Source organism: Mus musculus, chromosome X (assembly GCF_000001635.26).
Source record: "Mus musculus strain C57BL/6J chromosome X, GRCm38.p6 C57BL/6J".
NCBI lineage: Eukaryota > Metazoa > Chordata > Mammalia > Rodentia > Muridae > Mus > Mus musculus.
In genome coordinates, this window is record NC_000086.7 from 135,045,479 (window position 1) to 135,065,384 (window position 19,906).

At 51.1% G+C, this 19,906-nt stretch overlaps 1 long non-coding RNA gene across 1 annotated transcript in view; it reads right to left on the reverse strand.

Annotated features, from left to right (window-relative positions):
• Positions 1 to 14,858, reverse strand: part of 3632454L22Rik (RIKEN cDNA 3632454L22 gene) — a 37,927-nt gene extending 23,069 nt beyond the window's left edge. The window contains exons 1-2 of the long non-coding RNA NR_040282.1: positions 14,592 to 14,858; positions 14,437 to 14,501 (exon numbers count right to left, since the gene is read on the reverse strand). This is a non-coding gene — a long non-coding RNA (RIKEN cDNA 3632454L22 gene). The remainder of the gene's footprint in view (positions 1 to 14,436; positions 14,502 to 14,591) is intronic.
• Positions 14,859 to 19,906: the final 5,048 nt, after the last annotated feature.

Sequence of the window (19,906 nt, forward strand, 5' to 3'; positions counted from 1 at the left end):
GAAGCCAGCAATGGGTAAGGAAGCCAGCTGTGGGTAAGGAAGCTAGCTGTGGGTAAGGAAGCCAGCTATGGGTAACGAAGCCAGCAGTGGGTAAGGAGGCCAGCAGTGGGTAAGGAAGCCAGCTGTGGGTAAGGAAGCCAGCAGTGGGTAAGGAAGCCAGCTGTGGCTAAGGAAGCCAGCTATGGGTAAGGAAGCCAGCTGTGGGTAAGGAAGTCAGCAGTGGATAAGGAAGCCAGCTGTGGGTAGGGAAGCCAGCAGTGGGTAAGGAATCCAGCAGTGGGTAAGGAAGCCAGCTATGGGTAAGGAAGCCAGCAGTGGGTAAGGAAGCCAGCAGTGGGTAAGGAAGTCAGCAGTGGGTAAGGAAGCCAGCTATGGGTAAGGAAGCCAGCTGTGGGTAAGGAAGCCAGCTATGGGTAAAGAAGCCAGCAGTCGGTAAGGAAGTCAGCAGTGGGTAAGGAAGCCAGCTGTGGGTAAGGAAGCCAGCTATGGGTAAGGACGCCAGCAGTGGGTAAGGAAGCCAGCAGTGGGTAAGGAAGTCAGCAGTGGGTAAGGAAGCCAGCTGTGGGTAAGGAAGCCAACAGTGGGTAAGGAAGTTAGTAGTAGGTAAAGAAGCCAGCTGTGGGTAAAGAAGCCAGCTGTTGGTAAAAAGGCCAGCTGTGGGTAAGGAAGCCAGCTGTGGGTAAGGAAGTTAGTAGTAGGTAAAGAAGCCAGCTGTGGGTAAAGAAGCCAGCTGTGGATAAGGATGTCAGCAGTGGGTAAGGAAGCCAGCTGTGGGTAAGGAAGCCAGCAGTGGGTAAGGAAGCCAGCTGTGGGTAAGGAAGCTAGCTGTGGGTAAGGAAGCCAGCTGTGGGTAAGGAAGCTAGCTGTGGGTAAGGAAGCCAGCTATGGGTAAGGAAGCCAGCAGTGGGTAAGGAAGCCAGCAGTGGGTAAGGAGGCCAGCTGTGGGTAAGGAAGCCAGCTGTAGGTAAGGAAGCCAGCTATGGGTAAGGAAGCCAGCAGTGGGTAAGGAAGCCAGCTGTGGGTAAGGAAGCCAGCAGTGGGTAAGGAAGCCAGCAGTGGGTAAGGAGGCCAGCTGTGGGTAAGGAAGCCAGCTGTAGGTAAGGAAGCCAGCTATGGGTAAGGAAGCCAGCAGTGGGTAAGGAAGTCAGCAGTGGATAACGAAGCCAGCAGTGGGTAAGGAAGCCAGCAGTGGGTAAGGAAGCCAGCTGTGGGTAAGGAAGCTAGCTGTGGGTAAGGAAGCTTGCTGCGGGTAAGGAAGCCAGCAGTGGGTAAGGAAGCCAGCTGTGGGTAAGGAAGCCAGCTATGGGTAAAGAAGCCAGCAGTCGGTAAGGAAGTCAGCAGTGGGTAAGGAAGCCAGCTGTGGGTAAGGAAGCCAGCTATGGGTAAGGACGCCAGCAGTGGGTAAGGAAGCCAGCTGTGGGTAAGGAAGTCAGCAGTGGGTAAGGAAGCCAGCTGTGGGTAAGGAAGCCAACAGTGGGTAAGGAAGTTAGTAGTAGGTAAAGAAGCCAGCTGTGGGTAAAGAAGCCAGCTGTTGGTAAGGAGGCCAGCTGTGGGTAAGGAAGCCAGCTGTGGGTAACGAAGTTAGTAGTAGGTAAAGAAGCCAGCTGTGGGTAAAGAAGCCAGCTGTGGATAAGGATGTCAGCAGTGGGTAAGGAAGCCAGCTGTGGGTAAGGAAGCCAGCAGTGGGTAAGGAAGCCAGCTGTGGGTAAGGAAGCTAGCTGTGGGTAAGGAAGCCAGCTGTGGGTAAAGAAGCCAGCTGTGGGTAAGGAAGCCAGCTATGGGTAAAGAAGCCAGCAGTCGGTAAGGAAGTCAGCAGTGGGTAAGGAAGCCAGCAGTGGGTAAGGAAGCCAGCTGTGGGTAAGGAAGCCAGCAGTGGGTAAGGAAGCCAGCTGTGGGTAAGGAGGCCAGCTGTGGGTAAGGAAGCCAGCAGTGGGTAAGGAAGCCAGCTGTGGGTAAGGAGGCCAGCTGTGGGTAAGGAAGCCAGCTGTGGGTAAGGAAGCCAGCAATGGGTAAGGAAGCCAGCTGTGGGTAAGGAAGCTAGCTGTGGGTAAGGAAGCCAGCTATGGGTAACGAAGCCAGCAGTGGGTAAGGAGGCCAGCAGTGGGTAAGGAAGCCAGCTGTGGGTAAGGAAGCCAGCAGTGGGTAAGGAAGCCAGCTGTGGCTAAGGAAGCCAGCTATGGGTAAGGAAGCCAGCTGTGGGTAAGGAAGTCAGCAGTGGATAAGGAAGCCAGCTGTGGGTAGGGAAGCCAGCAGTGGGTAAGGAATCCAGCAGTGGGTAAGGAAGCCAGCTATGGGTAAGGAAGCCAGCAGTGGGTAAGGAAGCCAGCAGTGGGTAAGGAAGTCAGCAGTGGGTAAGGAAGCCAGCTATGGGTAAGGAAGCCAGCTGTGGGTAAGGAAGCCAGCTATGGGTAAAGAAGCCAGCAGTCGGTAAGGAAGTCAGCAGTGGGTAAGGAAGCCAGCTGTGGGTAAGGAAGCCAGCTATGGGTAAGGACGCCAGCAGTGGGTAAGGAAGCCAGCAGTGGGTAAGGAAGTCAGCAGTGGGTAAGGAAGCCAGCTGTGGGTAAGGAAGCCAACAGTGGGTAAGGAAGTTAGTAGTAGGTAAAGAAGCCAGCTGTGGGTAAAGAAGCCAGCTGTTGGTAAAAAGGCCAGCTGTGGGTAAGGAAGCCAGCTGTGGGTAAGGAAGTTAGTAGTAGGTAAAGAAGCCAGCTGTGGGTAAAGAAGCCAGCTGTGGATAAGGATGTCAGCAGTGGGTAAGGAAGCCAGCTGTGGGTAAGGAAGCCAGCAGTGGGTAAGGAATCCAGCTGTGGGTAAGGAAGCTAGCTGTGGGTAAGGAAGCCAGCTGTGGGTAAGGAAGCTAGCTGTGGGTAAGGAAGCCAGCTATGGGTAAGGAAGCCAGCAGTGGGTAAGGAAGCCAGCAGTGGGTAAGGAGGCCAGCTGTGGGTAAGGAAGCCAGCTGTAGGTAAGGAAGCCAGCTATGGGTAAGGAAGCCAGCAGTGGGTAAGGAAGCCAGCTGTGGGTAAGGAAGCCAGCAGTGGGTAAGGAAGCCAGCAGTGGGTAAGGAGGCCAGCTGTGGGTAAGGAAGCCAGCTGTAGGTAAGGAAGCCAGCTATGGGTAAGGAAGCCAGCAGTGGGTAAGGAAGTCAGCAGTGGATAACGAAGCCAGCAGTGGGTAAGGAAGCCAGCAGTGGGTAAGGAAGCCAGCTGTGGGTAAGGAAGCTAGCTGTAGGTAAGGAAGCTTGCTGCGGGTAAGGAAGCCAGCAGTGGGTAAGGAAGCCAGCTGTGGGTAAGGAAGCCAGCTATGGGTAAAGAAGCCAGCAGTCGGTAAGGAAGTCAGCAGTGGGTAAGGAAGCCAGCTGTGGGTAAGGAAGCCAGCTATGGGTAAGGACGCCAGCAGTGGGTAAGGAAGCCAGCAGTGGGTAAGGAAGTCAGCAGTGGGTAAGGAAGCCAGCTGTGGGTAAGGAAGCCAACAGTGGGTAAGGAAGTTAGTAGTAGGTAAAGAAGCCAGCTGTGGGTAAAGAAGCCTGCTGTTGGTAAGGAGGCCAGCTGTGGGTAAGGAAGCCAGCTGTGGGTAAGGAAGTTAGTAGTAGGTAAAGAAGCCAGCTGTGGGTAAAGAAGCCAGCTGTGGATAAGGATGTCAGCAGTGGGTAAGGAAGCCAGCTGTGGGTAAGGAAGCCAGCAGTGGGTAAGGAAGCCAGCTGTGGGTAAGGAAGCTAGCTGTGGGTAAGGAAGCCAGCTGTGGGTAAAGAAGCCAGCTGTGGATAAGGATGTCAGCAGTGGGTAAGGAAGCCAGCAGTGGGTAAGGAAGCCAGCTGTGGGTAGGAAGCCAGCTGTGAATAAGGAAGTCAGCAGTGGGTAAGGAAGCCAGCAGTGGGTAAGGAGGCCAGCTGTGGGTAAGGAAGCCAGCTGTGGGTAAGGAGGCCAGCTGTGGGTAAGGAAGTTAGTAGTAGGTAAAGAAGCCAGCTGTTGGTAAAAAGGCCAGCTGTGGGTAAGGAAGCCAGCTGTGGGTAAGGAAGTTAGTAGTAGGTAAAGAAGCCAGCTGTGGGTAAAGAAGCCAGCTGTGGATAAGGATGTCAGCAGTGGGTAAGGAAGCCAGCTGTGGGTAAGGAAGCCAGCAGTGGGTAAGGAAGCCAGCTGTGGGTAAGGAAGCTAGCTGTGGGTAAGGAAGCCAGCTGTGGGTAAGGAAGCTAGCTGTGGGTAAGGAAGCCAGCTATGGGTAAGGAAGCCAGCAGTGGGTAAGGAAGCCAGCAGTGGGTAAGGAGGCCAGCTGTGGGTAAGGAAGCCAGCTGTAGGTAAGGAAGCCAGCTATGGGTAAGGAAGCCAGCAGTGGGTAAGGAAGCCAGCTGTGGGTAAGGAAGCCAGCAGTGGGTAAGGAAGCCAGCAGTGGGTAAGGAGGCCAGCTGTGGGTAAGGAAGCCAGCTGTAGGTAAGGAAGCCAGCTATGGGTAAGGAAGCTAGCAGTGGGTAAGGAAGTCAGCAGTGGATAACGAAGCCAGCAGTGGGTAAGGAAGCCAGCAGTGGGTAAGGAAGCCAGCTGTGGGTAAGGAAGCTAGCTGTGGGTAAGGAAGCTTGCTGCGGGTAAGGAAGCCAGCAGTGGGTAAGGAAGCCAGCTGTGGGTAAGGAAGCCAGCTATGGGTAAAGAAGCCAGCAGTCGGTAAGGAAGTCAGCAGTGGGTAAGGAAGCCAGCTGTGGGTAAGGAAGCCAGCTATGGGTAAGGACGCCAGCAGTGGGTAAGGAAGCCAGCAGTGGGTAAGGAAGTCAGCAGTGGGTAAGGAAGCCAGCTGTGGGTAAGGAAGCCAACAGTGGGTAAGGAAGTTAGTAGTAGGTAAAGAAGCCAGCTGTGGGTAAAGAAGCCAGCTGTTGGTAAGGAGGCCAGCTGTGGGTAAGGAAGCCAGCTGTGGGTAAGGAAGTTAGTAGTAGGTAAAGAAGCCAGCTGTGGGTAAAGAAGCCAGCTGTGGATAAGGATGTCAGCAGTGGGTAAGGAAGCCAGCTGTGGGTAAGGAAGCCAGCAGTGGGTAAGGAAGCCAGCTGTGGGTAAGGAAGCTAGCTGTGGGTAAGGAAGCCAGCTGTTGTTAAAGAAGCCAGCTGTGGATAAGGATGTCAGCAGTGGGTAAGGAAGCCAGCAGTGGGTAAGGAAGTCAGCTGTGGGTAGGAAGCCAGCTGTTAATAAGGAAGTCAGCAGTGGGTAAGGAAGCCAGCCTTGGGTAAGGAAGCCAGCTGTGGGTAAGGAAGCCAGCAGTGGGTAAGGAATCCAGCTGTGGGTAAGGAGGCCAGCTGTGGGTAAGGAAGCCAGCAGTGGGTAAGGAAGCCAGCTGTGGGTAAGGAGGCCAGCTGTGGGTAAGGAAGCCAGCTGTGGGTAAGGAAGCCAGCAATGGGTAAGGAAGCCAGCTGTGGGTAAGGAGGCCAGCTGTGGGTAAGGAAGCCAGCTATGGGTTCGAAGCCAGCAGTGGGTAAGGAGGCCAGCAAGGGTAAGGAAGCCAGCTGTGGGTAAGGAAGCCAGCAGTGGGTAAGGAAGCCAGCTGTGGCTAAGGAAGCCAGCTATGGGTAAGGAAGCCAGCTGTGGGTAAGGAAGTCAGCAGTGGATAAGGAAGCCAGCAGTGGGTAAGGAAGTCAGCAGTGGATAAGGAAGCCAGCAGTGGGTAAGGAAGTCAGCAGTGGATAAGGAAGCCAGCAGTGGGTAAGGAAGCCAGCTGTGGGTAAGGAAGCCAGCTGTGGGTAAGGAAGCCAGCTGTGGGTAAGGAGGCCAGCTGTGGGTAAGGAAGCCAGCAGTGGGTAAGGAAGTCAGCAGTGGGTAAGGAAGCCAGCAGTGGGTAAGGAAGCCAGCTGTGGGTAAGGAAGCCAGCTGTGGGTAAGGAAGCTAGCTGTGGGTAAGGAAACCAGCTGTGGGTAAGGAAGTTAGTAGTAGGTAAATAAGCCAGCTGTGGGTAAAAAAGCCAGCTGTGGGTAAGGAAGCCAGCTGTGGGTAAGGAAGCCAGCTGTGGGTAAGGAATTCAGCAGTGGGTAAGGAAGCCAGCAGTGGGTAAGGAAGCCAGCTGTGGGTAAGGAAGCCAGCAGTGGGTAAGGAAGCCAGCTGTGGGTAAGGAGGCCAGCTGTGGGTAAGGAAGCCAGCAGTGGGTAAGGAAGCCAGCTGTGGGTAAGGAGGCCAGCAGTGGGTAAGGAAGCCAGCTGTGGGTAAGGAAGTTAGTAGTAGGTAAAGAAGCCAGCTGTGGGTAAAGAAGCCAGCTGTGGATAAGGATGTCAGCAGTGGGTAAGGAAGCCAGCTGTGGGTAAGGAAGCCAGCAGTGGGTAAGGAAGCCAGCTGTGGGTAAGGAAGCTAGCTGTGGGTAAGGAAGCCAGCTGTGTGTAAAGAAGCCAGGTGTGGATAAGGATGTCAGCAGTGGGTAAGGAAGCCAGCAGTGGGTAAGAAAGCCAGCTGTGGGTAGGAAGCCAGCTGTGAATAAGGAAGTCAGCAGTGGGTAAGGAAGCCAGCAGTGGGTAAGGAAGCCAGCTGTGGGTAAGGAAGCCAGCAGTGGGTAAGGAAGCCAGCTGTGGGTAAGGAGGCCAGCTGTGGGTAAGGAAGCCAGCAGTGGGTAAGGAAGCCAGCTGTGGGTAAGGAGGCCAGCTGTGGGTAAGGAAGCCAGCTGTGGGTAAGGAAGCCAGCAATGGGTAAGGAAGCCAGCTGTGGGTAAGGAAGCTAGCTGTGGGTAAGGAAGCCAGCTATGGGTAACGAAGCCAGCAGTGGGTAAGGAGGCCAGCTGTGGGTAAGGAAGCCAGCTGTGGGTAAGGAAGCCAGCAGTGGGTAAGGAAGCCAGCTGTGGCTAAGGAAGCCAGCTATGGGTAAGGAAGCCAGCTGTGGGTAAGGAAGTCAGCAGTGGATAAGGAAGCCAGCAGTGGGTAAGGAAGTCAGCAGTGGATAAGGAAGCCAGCAGTGGGTAAGGAAGTCAGCAGTGGATAAGGAAGCCAGCAGTGGGTAAGGAAGCCAGCTGTGGGTAAGGAAGCCAGCTGTGGGTAAGGAAGCCAGCTGTGGGTAAGGAGGCCAGCTGTGGGTAAGGAAGTCAGCAGTGGGTAAGGAAGTCAGCAGTGGGTAAGGAAGCCAGCAGTGGGTAAGGAAGCCAGCTGTGGGTAGGGAGCCAGCTGTGGGTAAGGAAGCTAGCTGTGGGTAAGGAAACCAGCTGTGGGTAAGGAAGTTAGTAGTAGGTAAATAAGCCAGCTGTGGGTAAAAAGGCCAGCTGTGGGTAAGGAAGCCAGCTGTGGGTAAGGAAGCCAGCTGTGGGTAAGGAAGTCAGCAGTGGGTAAGGAAGCCAGCAGTGGGTAAGGAAGCCAGCTGTGGGTAAGGAAGCCAGCAGTGGGTAAGGAAGCCAGCTGTGGGTAAGGAGGCCAGCTGTGGGTAAGGAAGTTAGTAGTAGGTAAAGAAGCCAGCTGTGGGTAAAGAAGCCAGCTGTGGATAAGGATGTCAGCAGTGGGTAAGGAAGCCAGCTGTGGGTAAGGAAGCCAGCAGTGGGTAAGGAAGCCAGCTGTGGGTAAGGAAGCTAGCTGTGGGTAAGGAAGCCAGCTGTGTGTAAAGAAGCCAGGTGTGGATAAGGATGTCAGCAGTGGGTAAGGAAGCCAGCAGTGGGTAAGAAAGCCAGCTGTGGGTAGGAAGCCAGCTGTGAATAAGGAAGTCAGCAGTGGGTAAGGAAGCCAGCAGTGGGTAAGGAAGCCAGCTGTGGGTAAGGAAGCCAGCAGTGGGTAAGGAAGCCAGCTGTGGGTAAGGAGGCCAGCTGTGGGTAAGGAAGCCAGCAGTGGGTAAGGAAGCCAGCTGTGGGTAAGGAGGCCAGCTGTGGGTAAGGAAGCCAGCTGTGGGTAAGGAAGCCAGCAATGGGTAAGGAAGCCAGCTGTGGGTAAGGAAGCTAGCTGTGGGTAAGGAAGTCAGCAGTGGGTAAGGAAGCCAGCAGTGGGTAAGGAAGCCAGCTGTGGGTAAGGAAGCCAGCTGTGGGTAAGGAAGCTAGCTGTGGGTAAGGAAACCAGCTGTGGGTAAGGAAGTTAGTAGTAGGTAAATAAGCCAGCTGTGGGTAAAAAAGCCAGCTGTGGGTAAGGAAGCCAGCTGTGGGTAAGGAAGCCAGCTGTGGGTAAGGAAGTCAGCAGTGGGTAAGGAAGCCAGCAGTGGGTAAGGAAGCCAGCTGTGGGTAAGGAAGCCAGCAGTGGGTAAGGAAGCCAGCTGTGGGTAAGGAGGCCAGCTGTGGGTAAGGAAGCCAGCAGTGGGTAAGGAAGCCAGCTGTGGGTAAGGAGGCCAGCAGTGGGTAAGGAAGCCAGCTGTGGGTAAGGAAGTTAGTAGTAGGTAAAGAAGCCAGCTGTGGGTAAAGAAGCCAGCTGTGGATAAGGATGTCAGCAGTGGGTAAGGAAGTCAGTAGTGGGTAAGGAAGCCAGCAGTGGGTAAGGAAGCCAGCTGTGGGTAAGGAAGCCAGCAGTGGGTAAGGAAGCCAGCTGTGGGTAAGGAAGCTAGCTGTGGGTAAGGAAGCCAGCTATGGGTAACGAAGCCAGCAGTGGGTAAGGAGGCCAGCTGTGGGTAAGGAAGCCAGCTGTGGGTAAGGAAGCCAGCAGTGGATAAGGAAGCCAGCTGTGTGTAAGGAAACCAGCTATGGGTAAGGAAGCCAGCTGTGGGTAAGGAAGTCAGCAGTGGATAAGGAAGCCAGCAGTGGGTAAGAAAGTCAGCAGTGGATAAGGAAGCCAGCAGTGGGTTAGGAAGTCAGCAGTGGATAAGGAAGCCAGTAGTGGGTATGGAAGCCAGCTGTGGGTAAGGAAGCCAGCTGTGGGTAAGGAAGCCAGCTGTGGGTAAGGAAGCCAGCTGTGGGTAAGGAAGCCAGCTGTGGGTAAGGAGGCCAGCTGTGGGTAAGGAAGTCAGCTTTTGGTAAGGAGGCCTGCTGTGGGTAAGGAAACCAGCTGTGGGTAAGGAAGTTAGTAGTAGGTAAAGAAGCCAGCTGTGGGTAAAGAAGCCAGCTGTGGGTAAGGATGTCAGCAGTGGGTAAGGAAGCCAGCTGTGGGTAAGGAAGCCAGCAGTAGTTAAGGAAGCCAGCAGTGGGTAAGGAAGCCAGCTATGGGTAAGGAAGCCAGCAGTGGGTAAGCAAGCCTGCAGTGGGTAAGGAAGTCAGCAGTGGGTAAGGAAGCCAGCTGTGGGTAGGGAAGCCAGCAGTGGGTAAGGAATCCAGCAGTGGGTAAGGAAGCCAGCTATGGGTAAGGAAGCCAGCAGTGGGTAAGGAAGCCATCAGTGGGTAAGGAAGTCAGCAGTGTGTAAGGAAGCCAGCTATGGGTAAGGAAGCCAGCTGTGGGTAAGGAAGCCAGCTATGGGTAAAGAAGCCAGCAGTCGGTAAGGAAGTCAGCAGTGGGTAAGGAAGCCAGCTGTGGGTAAGGAAGCCAGCTATGGGTAAGGACGCCAGCAGTGGGTAAGGAAGCCAGCAGTGGGTAAGGAAGTCAGCAGTGGGTAAGGAAGCCAGCTGTGGGTAAGGAAGCCAACAGTGGGTAAGGAAGTTAGTAGTAGGTAAAGAAGCCAGCTGTGGGTAAAGAAGCCAGCTGTTGGTAAAAAGGCCAGCTGTGGGTAAGGAAGCCAGCTGTGGGTAAGGAAGTTAGTAGTAGGTAAAGAAGCCAGCTGTGGGTAAAGAAGCCAGCTGTGGATAAGGATGTCAGCAGTGGGTAAGGAAGCCAGCTGTGGGTAAGGAAGCCAGCAGTGGGTAAGGAAGCCAGCTGTGGGTAAGGAAGCTAGCTGTGGGTAAGGAAGCCAGCTGTGGGTAAGGAAGCTAGCTGTGGGTAAGGAAGCCAGCTATGGGTAAGGAAGCCAGCAGTGGGTAAGGAAGCCAGCAGTGGGTAAGGAGGCCAGCTGTGGGTAAGGAAGCCAGCTGTAGGTAAGGAAGCCAGCTATGGGTAAGGAAGCCAGCAGTGGGTAAGGAAGTCAGCAGTGGATAACGAAGCCAGCAGTGGGTAAGGAAGCCAGCAGTAGGTAAGGAAGCCAGCTGTGGGTAAGGAAGCTAGCTGTGGGTAAGGAAGCTTGCTGCGGGTAAGGAAGCCAGCAGTGGGTAAGGAAGCCAGCTGTGGGTAAGGAAGCCAGCTATGGGTAAAGAAGCCAGCAGTCGGTAAGGAAGTCAGCAGTGGGTAAGGAAGCCAGCTGTGGGTAAGGAAGCCAGCTATGGGTAAGGACGCCAGCAGTGGGTAAGGAAGCCAGCAGTGGGTAAGGAAGTCAGCAGTGGGTAAGGAAGCCAGCTGTGGGTAAGGAAGCCAACAGTGGGTAAGGAAGTTAGTAGTAGGTAAAGAAGCCAGCTGTGGGTAAAGAAGCCAGCTGTTGGTAAGGAGGCCAGCTGTGGGTAAGGAAGCCAGCTGTGGGTAAGGAAGTTAGTAGTAGGTAAAGAAGCCAGCTGTGGGTAAAGAAGCCAGCTGTGGATAAGGATGTCAGCAGTGGGTAAGGAAGCCAGCTGTGGGTAAGGAAGCCAGCAGTGGGTAAGGAAGCCAGCTGTGGGTAAGGAAGCTAGCTGTGGGTAAGGAAGCCAGCTGTGGGTAAGGAAGCTAGCTGTGGGTAAGGAAGCCAGCTATGGGTAAGGAAGCCAGCAGTGGGTAAGGAAGCCAGCAGTGGGTAAGGAGGCCAGCTGTGGGTAAGGAAGCCAGCTGTGGGTAAGGAAGCCAGCTATGGGTAAGGAAGCCAGCAGTGGGTAAGGAAGTCAGCAGTGGATAACGAAGCCAGCAGTGGGTAAGGAAGCCAGCAGTGGGTAAGGAAGCCAGCTGTGGGTAAGGAAGCTAGCTGTGGGTAAGGAAGCTTGCTGCGGGTAAGGAAGCCAGCAGTGGGTAAGGAAGTCAGCAGTGGGTAAGGAAGCCAGCAGTGGGTAAGGAAGCCAGCTATGGATAAGGAAGCCAGCAGTGGGTAAGGAAGCTAGCTGTGGGTAAGGAAGCTAGCTGTGGGTAAGGAAGACAGCTGTGGGTAAGGAAGCTAGCTGTGGGTAAGGAAGCCAGCAGTGGGTAAGGAAGCCAGCAGTGGGTAAGGAAGCTAGCTGTGGGTAAGGAAGCCAGCAGTGGGTAAGGAAGCCAGCTGTGGGTAAGGAGGCCAGCTGTGGGTAAGGAAGCCAGCTGTGGATAAAGAAGCCAGCAGGGGGTGAGGGTACATCTGGACCAGTACCATAACATACTGTGGACCTGAAATGCAAGACCATTCCAGAATCTAATAGGTTCTGGTCATTAGAGCCAATGGCCGAATCATAGACTCAGGCTGCCTTCCTTGCTTGAAATGTTGGACAGGAGTGCCTGCCATCCTTCTTGTTGGCACGCTCATGTACAGAGTAGTGAAGAGTCCAGGGACACAAGACAATCCAGTTAAGGGTAAAGTGTTGCCCATTTAGCCACCCTTACTTCATTTCATAGTTGTACCTAAGACAAAATTGTTTTTGTCTATAAACATCCTTCTTTACTTTTTAGACATTCCAGCCCCAACTTTATTTGTAAGAAGTCTTAGACACAGCCATGTCAGTACCGAGAAACCACATCTAGTCATCCCCAAGTCAAGACTCAGTGGTCTCCAGGAAAGGCCTGGAACCACAAGCCCAGATACTCCTAAGCCAAGAAAAAGAAATCAGAGAGTCCTACAGGCCTTTGATGCAGGTATCCAGGCCCCCTGGAGGACATGGACTGACAGCAGCAGGAACTACATTTTCTCAGCTCAATGGCTATACTGAGTACCCAGCCTGCAGTGCACACCCAGGGAACCCTGAAGCTGGCTTTTATGCATGGGGGAAGGTACAGAGCCTGGTCAGGACTGCACTTGGGGCTGAACCACAACTTTCTTTGTCCTCTCTTCGTAAGGTCCCTTCCCCAAGTGACCCTAGTAAATAATGGCAGCTAGGCATGGTAGACCATGGTCAGCTGAGAGCACTTCACAAGTAGAGGATGTGATTGCAGTTGTTCAGTGCCACCAGCAGTCTTAAGCCTTACCCACAACTTCACCTTAATGTTTTCCTTCTTTGGGGTTCCTTGGGGTACTTGCAGAGAAAGAAGGCATGAAGTGCTTCCTGTGACCAAGAGCCAGAAGCTGGGCCATGGAATGTGCTGAAGAAGCCAGGAGTCTTCTGGATAGTAAGACTGGGAAGCAGATGGTACCTGGATGATTGAGTCAGTGTCCCAGGGATCGGGGGCAGGTGAGACAGATCTAAAGCACCTATGGCTCTACCAGCTGACATTCAGAAGCCGTGGGTCTGGATGTATCCAGCTTATGAGTGGATAGCTCTATGGCCAACCTGGCTAAAGCTGTCCATATATGGTAGTGAAGCATTTGTCTCCTGGCCTCCTATTTTCTTTTACCCTTGGTGGCTACATGGCCTCATCCCAGAGGAAGTTAGACTAGGTAGGTGTCAGGAGCCTTGGTCTCTTCAGTTATGCAAGTCTTAGAATTTTGTTTGAAGGACAACCCAGGACTTTCTGAGAAAGTTATGGTGTGTGAACACTGGAGACCTCACAAGTTGTGATCCTGAGAGGATAGAAGTATCTAATGGTCATGGCTTTTAGTCCACTTTGTAGATGGCTCCCTTTCACAGATACTCCGAGCCTACTTTGCTAGGAACACATATACCTCTTGACTCTGGAGTCTGTAGGGTGAGGCTCCCTCAGACTTCAGCTTCTAGCACACCTGGTGTCTAGAATATCCCAGTGAGGTAAACTTGGCTCTATTCTACTTGGAAATCTTCATCTTCCAATTGCAGTGTGGCCAGGACATGTGGCCATTTTCTAACCCCCCTCCCCAATTGCCTTGGCTGTGAACATACTTCTATAACCCTGCCAAACTCAGCTAGATCCTGCTCTGTCTATCTTCTGGCCTACAGGACCGAGTGTCAGCAGAGCCTCAGGTGCTGGATGGGAAAGGCAGGTCTGATGATTTTGTGCCACTACTATACGTGGCTCTGTGAGATCATGACGGGTGGCTCCCTCCATTTGCACCTAAGACTATGGATCCGCATTGTGGGAGATCATGATCTGTAGCATCCCTGGAATACCTGGAGCAGGAATGGAACCAATGGCCTTAAGAGGGAAGAAATTGGTCACTGCACTCAAGACCAGAGTACTCCATGACCCATGAGAAAGGCATCCTCCACACTTAGCCACCCCTGGGCTTCCCTCCCAGATGTCTCTGATTTTTTTCCTGCTGAGGACAACACAGATTCATTCTACTGTCTTTTGCTAGGCTCATGGAATAGGCTGTAATGAGGAGTAAGTAATATGGAGAGAGTGAATGGGAAGGGAGTATGGAGATGAATAAATGAACTGGTGCTAATGAGAGCCCTGTACAGGAGAGTAAGCTAATCATACGTGAGTTAATACATAACTGGGCACAATGCAGCTCCTTGCTTAGGTAGGTTCTGGCTGGTTCCTGGGCACTAGCCAGTGCTGTGCTGTCACCTCAGCACCAGCACCCAGAAAAGTCACTGCTCAAGGAAAATGAATGCTTGGTTCATGGCAGGCAGGGGAAATAAATTTAGAACCAGACCTGCCTGGTACATAGCTCTAAGCAGGTTACTACACACACACACACACACACACACACACACACACACACACACTCGCTTTCACTTATTTTACTGCAAAATTGGCTTATGGAGGACATTTTGTAAAAGTCAGATGGCTGTGGAATATGAGTTTGAGGGGCAGTGTCTGCCATCTCAGCATATGCACACAGAGAGAAGTTGTTATCATTCAGAGCCAGACACTATCGACAGCTCCTTGAAACATCTGCTGAGTTACTGCAACCATCCAGAAAAGCTGACAGCCAGATTTTCATTTCCTCAGCATGACGTTTGCAGGTCCCTCCTCACTGCATCCAGCTACACTATTTCTCTGGGTCACTTTTTTGAAAAGCTCTAGTGAGGGGGCCTTTAGCACTTCACCTAGAAAACACCCCCATCCATGTGATTTACTCTTTAGCCCACCTTGAATCCCTAGCCACACCTCATCTTCTGAATAAGGCCTCCTTTGGCTCCACTACTGAACTGTTGCAGTTGCCCTTGACAACTCTCCCCAGCAACTGGAATACCAACCACCTTCTTATTGCTTCACTTCTCCATCCTTCTCCATGCCTGTGTCTGCACCCAGCTTTCCCTTTTCCCTATTTTATGTGTCTGTTACTCTTACATGATATGCTTCCCCTGGCTCCTCACACTCCATGTTCTCTTAATTCTTTTGGACATATATGTTGATCACTTAAAATGTGTGTATGCAAAGGAGAAATAGACAAACATAAGCTATTCTATCCAAAGATGAGCTGGAGTGTGATGACCCAAAATTAGGGGACATTCAGGAGAAATCAAGCACCTTTGTGGGCCTGAGAGCCTGGCTTAGAGAGGAAGGAGGGATGGAGAGGGAGGGTAGAACCAGCACAGAATCTTTGGGCTCTGGGCTTGGCCTTAATGACAGTGAGGAGACATAGATGGCTGTAGGCAAGACAGATGAGGTTATACACTTACCAGCAAGTATGGGTACTGAAGAAGGCATGATGAGATGATAGGAACAGCAAGGAGCTGGTGCTAGCCTGACCAAGAAAGCAGAGATGATTAATTAAGCATATGCAAATGCTGAGACATGCTTTGAATGGGTAAGACTATAAGAAATGTCGCCTCACCTTGCTGGATGTAGAGGAAGGAGGTAGGCTTCCGTCATCTATGCAGACACTGGAGCCACCATTTCCAAAACTTGTCTTCGTTTTAAGGATGAGGGCTGTTACTGACTGCTGAGGGCAGCTCTGGCCATGTATCCCATCCCCATGACAAAGATGGAAGAAATGAGAGGAGACGGAGACCCAAGTCAGGGCTGTTATATCAGGGTAAGCTACCCTGAAGGGCTAGGATTTTCACAACGAAGTTGGATGCAGCCGGAAATTGAACCCACTTAGTGTGGACTGTGTAGATGCAGAATTCAGCCCTGGTAGGGCTGTTGCTTGGCAACAGGCACCTGTGGTATCATGTCTCCTCTCAGGGTCTAGAAGGCAGGGAAGGCACAGTGCCATGAAGCAACAGATGATTGTAGTAGGGGATGGTACATCTGTGCTGACCTTCATGAAAGTGGAGTGTGTCACACCATCCACCAGAACATGTGAAGCACAGGATAAGATTATATTTTCAGGTTGGATGAACAAACAGTATCACCCACTATATTGGGATGCTCCGTTCCCTTCTGACACGTATTCAGTGAGAGACATGAAGACAATCACACTCCTGTCTGTGATAGTGAGCAGCCTGTGCAGCAGAGGGGGCTTCCTGGAGGGTAGGAGGAGGGATAAGATTGGCAGAGCATCTCTGCTTAGGGACCAGGATGAAGTGGACAAGTGCTGATCTTGGAGAGCCCCTGTCACCGTTCCAGCAGAGTACTGCTCTGCCTCTGTGCACTCACCTACAATCCTGCATTTCAACAGGACATAGTGAGCAGATGCCGTCGAAAGGGTTATCCAGGCTGACTCATGACTGAACAGTCACTTGGATTCTCAGGCTACCTGAATCAATTTTTAGGTCAAAGAACTGAGGTGGAATGGGGTGGTAGGAGTTTTAAAAACTAAAGACTCAATCCTAGGCTGAGGTATCCCAGGGCCAGGTAGCGCTTAGCCTGGCAAGTTGGCATAGCACACATGTCTGACCAGCACTAACTTCAGGGATGACAAAGTGGAAATCGACCAAGGTGATTTTGCTCCACAGAAATGGTAAAACTTGCCCCCCAGGGCCATTTGTTAAATATTTAACAAACAGCAGGGAGTAAACAAGGAAGAGAAAAATCCCAGCCACAAGGTGTGGGAAACACATACAACAGAGACACAGCCAATACTTCACAGACACATTCAGAAAGACAATGCACAAGTCTACATGACCTGGGCACAGACTTGCTTACAGATACACAGACACATACCCCAGCACACTGACACATTCACAAATAGACTCAGGGTCAGAGACACACATAAACTCATACTCCTTGCCCCCTTCCCCATACAAGCATGAACAAAACCAAGTGAGATTGAGCCAGCCTTCTGTTTCTTTTTCCCCTTATCTCTCTCTAACAGGAGACCTTCTCACAGCTGGTTAGTCATACATATCTAAGCTCTTGTTCTTGCTCTTTGGTCAAACTATTCTTAGATGGACAACTGGAATTTGATCCCATTTTGGCCATTGAAAAATCCATAGCCAAGTGTTTCTTTATGCAACCAACACTTACTATTTATGCTTTAGCTATCCAGTACAACCCACAGCCTCCCACCCTTCCACACATCAACCCATCCCCAATCCATCCATCCACATATCCACACATCCACACATCCCACCCATAACTTCATCATATTTCCTGTCTGTGTGAGCCTGTGGAACTACTGTGAACTATGGATGGGGCACAGTGCCCAATGTTCTTCCAACAAGGTGGCCTTTTAGGAAGAATTGCATAAGTTGTGATAAGTGAATGCAATTGAAAGCAAGGACATGAAGGGAATGCCCTGGCATGTCCACGTATCTCTGTGGGAAAGACAAAGGCCTAAGAGGACTATTCTCGACTCCTTTCACATGACCAAAGATGATAAGACATAACACCAGGTATATTCTCTCACTGTACTTATATTTGCTTAAGCTAACCATAATAGTCACCTACGGTTTTCTTGCTTTAATAATAAAAATAAGAAGTGCTTTGTTTGCACTATTCTTGATCTCAAATATCTGGAGTCCTCTAGTTACCCATATATGTCTTTATCATATCCTTCAATGAATGAAAACAGCCTCACTGGCTATGGGGCAAACTGACACCCATTTGTTTAGTGTGCATCTATTGGTCCATATACCTCACTCATTAAGCAACTTACTGACCTATGAATACATCTTTGTACCTATCAAATCACACATCTACTTAGTTATACAGAAGCCATACATCTACCTGTCCATTTAACCACCATCTCCCTTTCCAGCTAGCATGTTCCTATTCATTTATAAATCTAACCATCAGCCCTCTTTCTCTCTATCCAACCCATCCACTCATTCATCTAAATGGGCATTTACTACTCTTTTATACTTACCCTATAAGTTCATCCATCTTTCTTCTAGGAATTCTCTCACCAGGGACAGGACTGTTGGGGGGCTGGCTGGAGTGTACACTCACTTGTTCTAAATTGAGTCAGGAGGAAACAGTTGGAAATTTCTTAAGCAAAGCTTGATCTGAAGCAGAGTACCCAACGTCATTGTCCCCTAGAGAACCAAATGCCTTACTTGCCTATGTGTTTTGTGAGGTTTGTGTTGTGGGCCTAAAACACATATATGTGCTGTGCGTCCTGTTTATTATGTGTGTTTTATATGTATATGTTATAGATTGAGGATTGCGTGTGTTCTGTTTGATGAGTGGTAGTATGACAGACATATGCATTGTGTGGTAAATGGTATGTGCTGTCTAGTATGTGTGTTATGTGTTGATGAGTCAGTGTTGTGTGTGCTGTTTGAGTGTCATGTTTATGGTGTTTGTAGATAGTTTGTTGTCCACACAATGTGTGCTATGCCTTTGTTACTGGACAGAGGTCTTCAGAGGTGTCAACATGTCAGAAGTGACATTTATCACCCTTTCCTCTGCCCTATGCTACCTTTCTTCCTCCTGCTTTTGTGCTTGCATCTCTGAAGGAGGCCTCTCCCGGGGAACATTCCTGAAACTTCACATGTCTGCTTACTCATCCATCAGGCAGCACAGTGGCTGATCACTGTGTCTGGCTCCTATAGTCATGCTCTCTGCCTTGGTGCAAGGCCCTGTACTTCATTCCCCATGCAGAAAGTGCCCTTGATAGGGTAAGACGTGGTCAGCTATCTGTCCTCTGTCTTTTTCTGACTTGATGTTCTGGTGTACAGGAATGTTCAGCTAGGCAAGACAGGGAGGGCTCTGTCTTCGGCTCAGTAAAGCCAGAGCACAGCTTTGGGGTACCTGGCAGATCCCTTACTCCTGTACACCCTACACCTGGGAATGGGCTTGCCTTGGTATAACGGTATGTCCTAAAGCTGGAAGCCCTGGCAGTTGTAAGGACAAGGAAAAAATGGGAGAGTCTTCCTTTGTGGGGGGTGGTTTCTCTAAAAAAATCACGCAGACACCATATCAAGGACCTGGAACATAAAGCCAGTGTACAGATGAGGAAAACCGAAGCTAGGTCAGAGGGAGGGCTTCTGAGAGAGTGCTATCACACCATGGGCACCATGGTGTCTTTTCTAACCAAGAACCATACAAGCCCGTGGGAGAAGATTCTAAGATATCTGAGGAGACATACAAGTAATAGGGTGGAATAGAGTGCTCTGAGGGACACCAGGGCCCTTGATACATGAAAATATGTGGTAAGCCCCAGATTTCCATACACCTCTAGAGACTAGGGGTCATTTTGCCAGAAATAGCTTTGTCATTTTTTTCAAAAGCAGGGGATATGGTGGCTGTTGGAGTGTCATTATAAGGTACAGAGAGCAGGACTCAGAGTTTGTTTCTGCTGTGTGAGGATAGGTGACCCTGTGTGATAGACACAGGCTACAGTGGACAATGCTACTGTCTTTGGACAAAGAGGGAGGAGAACCCTCTTTCCTCTGGGATGAATTAACTGCAGATGCCCTGGTAGCCTGATAAGGAGGCAGCAGATACTCATGAACAGTCATGGAAATGTGAGCTGTAAGTTCCTATGTGAGCTTTTATTCCTGACCCCCTTGGAACTAGACTTGGGACTACCGTTTTGGTTGCCACAGAAACCCATTACTAGTTTCCCTCATGATCTACTAAGGAAAGGGCAGGGCTCTGGGCTCCTGCTGTAGATAGGTGTATATTCTCCACTGTACACACTCATAACCCAAGGAACAGTCTGTCAGAGACCCAGCTTATCAATCCAGTGCTGGAAGTGGACTTAAATTTTCCCTGCCTTTGGGCCAGCCGCTCATGTCTCCAATGGCACAGCTAGATCTCAACGAGCTGGCCTCTAGCCAATGTTCAGTTCAGAGGTTCTCAGGACCTCCGCCTGGCTCCTCTTCAACCCTTCTCTGGCATCCAGATCCAGGCCTGACTTGTTTCCCTTCTGGACGCTAACTTTGTCAGCTTTCAGGGGGCTATAGGCCTTCGGCCTTCTCCTCTGCATCCTTTAATCCATAGTCCCTTACTTCTTAGGGGAGAGTCCCATCCTTCTATTTCTTGTGTGAGGTGGCATAATTATCAGCAGTTCTCTCTTCCGTGCAACCCCGCCTTCTGTCAGGGCACTGTTCGTGATCCCAGATAAGAAGTACCTGTGCTGGGGTTTGAATTGGCTCAGCTACATAGAACAAGCGAGGGGAAGCAAGCAAATAAGCAAGTCATGGTTTTGGCTGTGATACACAGTTATAGGCTTCATGGAAAGGAGGACATGGGGAGTGTGTCATCTTGGACCAGTCAGCTCTGGGTGCATTTTACAGAATAACAGCCTTTGTGCGGGCTTCCCAGGGCTAGGCTCCAGTGGACGCTGGCTATCCCTAGCATGTGGGGATGAGCGGCTATATAGTTTCCCTTGTGTACTGGGCAATGTTCCTGGGGCAAGCGTCCCCTCCCCCCGCATGAAAGTAGCAGAGTTACTGACAGGGGAGGGCAGAAAAGAAGCCCAGACAACTTTGGCAGATGTGGAGGAGGGCAGCTGTTTACTTTGAAGACTGTAAAAACATCATTTCCTGCTTTCTTGAGTTCTGGGGTTGCTGATGAAAGATCTGATATTATGTTGATATATTTTCTTTTTTTAATTAGGTATTTTCTTCATTTACATTTCCAATGCTATCCCAAAAGTCCCCCATACCCTCCCCCCAACTCCCCTACCCACCCACTCCTAATTCTTGGCCCTGGTGTTCCCCTGTACTGAGGCATATAAAGTTTGCAAGACCAATGTGCCTCTATTTCCAATGATGGCCAACTAGGCCATCTTTTGATACATATGCAGCCAGAGTC